At 47.8% G+C, this 3,907-nt stretch overlaps 1 protein-coding gene across 1 annotated transcript in view; it reads right to left on the bottom strand.

The window, feature by feature from the left end:
• Positions 1–1,428, bottom strand: part of LOC108250781 (spectrin beta chain, non-erythrocytic 1) — a 42,404-nt gene extending 40,976 nt beyond the window's left edge. The window contains exon 1 of the mRNA XM_017440823.3: positions 1,291–1,428. The gene's annotated coding sequence lies outside the window, so the exon portion shown is untranslated. The remainder of the gene's footprint in view (positions 1–1,290) is intronic.
• Between the last annotated feature and the right edge of the window lie 2,479 nt (positions 1,429–3,907).

Raw genomic sequence — 3,907 nt, 5'->3', positions numbered from 1 at the left:
GGGAGAACAGCCGAGGCTGGGGGGAACAGCTGAGGCTGGGGGGGAAACAGCCGAAGCTGGGGGGGAAACAGCTGAAGCTGGGGGGGAAACAGCTGAAGCTGGGAGGGAGAACAGCCGAAGTTTGAGCTTCTCACTGAATGTTTCTCCTGATTATCAGGATGTGTCAGAAACAAACATGGAGTTGTTTCTTCCAGCAGGAAGTAAATAGAACTAATATTCTTTCTGATGGAAGAACGTCTTCGTGTTCTTAGCACCAAGTAAAAAACCTGAAGATGAAAACATTTCAAAGCTGCTTCAAATCAATCTGAAACCAAAAACAGAGACAAAAAACTGCAGAACCACCAGCTGCTGATCCAGAACACGTTCGGTTCTACACAACTCCAAAGATCCAAGTTTTTATACAAACTAATTTTAACACAAAATGTTTCCCTCTCTGCCCAAATACAGTCCCTTCTGAAGACAAGCATCCAGAACCGACCCATTACAGAACCCGATGTCCTGAAGGAGGTTCTCACACTTCAGAGGAACCTTCAACCCAAAACAGGAAGTTCAGTTCTGTTTGAGTCTTAGAACCACAGGTTCCTGGAGTTATTATGGCAGTAGGTGACAGAATCCAGAGACTAGAACGTTGAGCTTTTTACACCATAAATAATGTTCTTACAGAACAGCGTTCCTGTAACGTCTTTAATGTCCACGAAGAACCATGAGTTAAACTGTTCAACCTGAGAAGTTCGAGAACATTACGGAACATTAGGAAGGACCAACAGAACCCAACAGGAACTGAATTAGAACCAGTTTCAGGAAGTAAACAGAACCTGATGTTCCTGATGTTTGAAACCAGGTTCTGGAACTTTCCGGGACAGGTAAACAAACCTGCTCCATCAGAGGCATCTGTCCTCCTCCTCCTCCTCCCCCTCCTCCTCCTCCTCCCCCCCCCCCCGCGGAGCCACGCCTGCGCGCTCATGGCGCACCGTTATTATCCTCCATCCTCCGGCCCAGACTAATGTCTGCTGCGGCCCAGACTAATGTCTGGAACAGGCCGGGGGACGGAGGCGGACAGGCCGACCGAGAGGCGCCGCGGCCGGGCCACGGAGCGAGGCTGGGCCCGGGGGCCCGGCGGACCGGTTCGGACGCCCTGAGTTCAGAGCCGGAGCCCGGATGGGCCGACACTCGGCCGACACTCGGCCGACATGGAGCCAAGTTAGCGGGGATTCAGGATCTCCGGCCCCCTCCCACCGCGGAGCTCCAATCACCGCAACAAGAAAACCCAAAGAACCGAAGAGTTCTTACCCGAACCGAGGTCCAGTTCCAGCTGCGGGGCACGGAGAGTCCGCAGACCAGGAGGAAGAAGAGGGAGAGGAGGAAGAGGAGGAGATCCTACTGCTGCTGCTGCTGCTGCTGCTGCTGCTGCAGGGAATGACGGGAAAGAATCCGCACTGCCCCCTCCTCTTCATCCTCCTCTTCATCATCCTCCTCCTCCTCCTCCTCCTCCTCCTCCTCCTCCAGGAGCCCGCAGCAGAACCGGTCCGGTCCAAACTCACCCAGCTTCGGTCCGAATCAATGAACACTTTATTATCAGAGAAATCAAACTTCATTGTTTATTTTAGACTTTAATATGTTCAAATTCAGTTCCGGACTGACAGAGCCGAACCGAACCGAACCGAACCGAAACGAACCGAAGGCAGATTTATTCATGTGAAGTTTTTAACTTCAGATATGAACTCAGAGAGTCAGAAACTGAAAATAAAACTTTAATAAACTTCATGTCCTTTTTTATTAGAAAACATTCAGAAAAACTGAGGGAAGAAATCCTCCTGAGTTTATTTATTACTTCAATTATTTATTACTTTAATTACTTTAACTACTTTATTTATTGACCTAAATCCGGTTGAAACCATCTGTGGTGAAATAAGTTCTTGTCTGAATGTTTTCTGGGGTTAAAACTTCAGATAAATCGTAAAGAATTCATTTTAGTTTGTTTAACTTTTATACTTTTTAGAATTTATTTTTAAAGTTTATTTCCTTAAACTACCTCTGACCAAAGTGTTGCACATAAAGCAGTAAATAAAAAAGATAAAACCAAACCAGAGGTTAAAGACCGGCTTGGACCGGAGGACAAACGGACCGGAGGACAACTGGACCGACCTGGACCAGAGGACAACTGAAATCAATCATCAGATCTGAAGGACCTCCAGGTTTTAAAGTTGATTTATCTTCTTCTCATTACCACGAATAAAGCTTTTAGCTGCTGTTCAGCTCATTTTAGCTGCTGTTCAGCTCGTTTTAGCTGCTGTTGTTGTAGCTCAGTTCAGCAGAAAATGTTAGTTTTTTTCTTCAGCTTTTTATTTATGAAATTTTATTTAAAAAAAAAATTTAACTGAACCAGAAATAAAATAAACATCATCAAAACCTGATTTGATTTTAATCATCTTTGTCCAGTCTGGGACAGTCTGGGACAGTTCAGTTGTCTGGACTTTGTGCTGCGTTCAGGGACATCAGGGATCCAGCAGGAGGTTTGTCCTCAGGAGAGCAGGAGTTGAAACAGGAAACAGTTTGTTTTCAGTCAGAAAAACAAAGTTTTAATATTTATTATTTCACTGCAGAACCCATAACTGAGCCCGGAACCTTGTTCTGTCTCCGTGAGGTCAGAGGTCAAACCTGACCTGAGTCTCGTGGAACCTCGTGTTGTTCCGTCTCGGAGGTTCTGCTCGGACCCAGAGAACCTTTGGTAGTTAGAGAACTTTGAGGAACGTCACAAACGTTTAGTCTTAAAAACGGTCAAACGTGGTTCTGACCGACACATTGGACCTCCTGAAGGTCCGACTGACCCGATCGGCTCGTTACCATGGCGACAGCTCCATCAGCAGCATGGAGACCTAAGAAAGAAAGAAAGACCCACTGATTGTCACACACCTGAGTGTGCGAAATTTGTTCTCCGCATTTGACCCATCCCCTGAGGGAGCGGTGAGCAGCAGCGGTGCCGCGCTCGGGAATCATTTGGTGATCTAACCCCCCAAATCCAACCCTTAATGCTGAGTGTCAAGCAGGGTGGAAATGGGTCCCCTTTTTTCAGTCTTTGGTATGACCCGGCCAGGGATTGAACCCACGACCTCCCAGTTTCAGGGCGGACACTCTACCATTAGGCCACTGAATTAAACGGGTTCTGAAGCTTTCTGGGTTGTTCTGATGGAACGGTTCCTCCTCAGATGATGTTCTGACTGACTGACCTCGGTCTGTGCGAGAGCTGCTTCCTGTCTGTTGTTGTGTAACGTGATCTGTGCTGACGGTCAGCACCGAGCCCATTACGGCCCGATGCAGCTCCCTAATGAGTCCTGATTGGACCAGAACCCGCTGAGTGCAGCAGCTACATCGATTCACAACAAACAAACAGCTGCAGACAGAGAAACGATCTGCTCATCAGAACAGAACCAGAAGGAACCCAGAACCTCAGGTTCTGTAACCGAACAGAACCAGCTGGATCCAAGAACAAACTCAGATAATAAAGCAGCTGAGGTTTGAGGGCGGGGCTAATGTGTCCAATCAGAACAAAGCTGGTGTGGAGAGAAAGGCGGAGCCAGATCAGGCCACTGGAGCTGACCAATCAGAGCAGAACAGACAAGAAGCTACATGTTTTACAGAAACTTTAGCTTAAATTCAGCAACAGATTAATAATCTACAACAGCTTTGTCCAAAGGGAGACGTGTGCCTTGACCTGCGCTGTCAACACGAGGAACATTTCCTGCCTCGTTTCTGAAGACTAACAGTCTCCACCTTCCCTTGTTGTTGGAGCTGAAGCCAGCAGAAACCCGTTTAGTTTTGGAACCAGAGTCTGTGCACTGGTGATGTGGGCTTTAAGCCCCGCCCACTAACAGTGTGTGTGTGTGTGGGGGGGGGGGGGGGGGGGGGG

The sequence above is a fragment of the Kryptolebias marmoratus genome, linkage group LG3, assembly GCF_001649575.2.
Source record: "Kryptolebias marmoratus isolate JLee-2015 linkage group LG3, ASM164957v2, whole genome shotgun sequence".
Lineage (NCBI taxonomy): Eukaryota > Metazoa > Chordata > Actinopteri > Cyprinodontiformes > Rivulidae > Kryptolebias > Kryptolebias marmoratus.
This window is presented reverse-complemented; position numbering and strand designations above follow the sequence as displayed.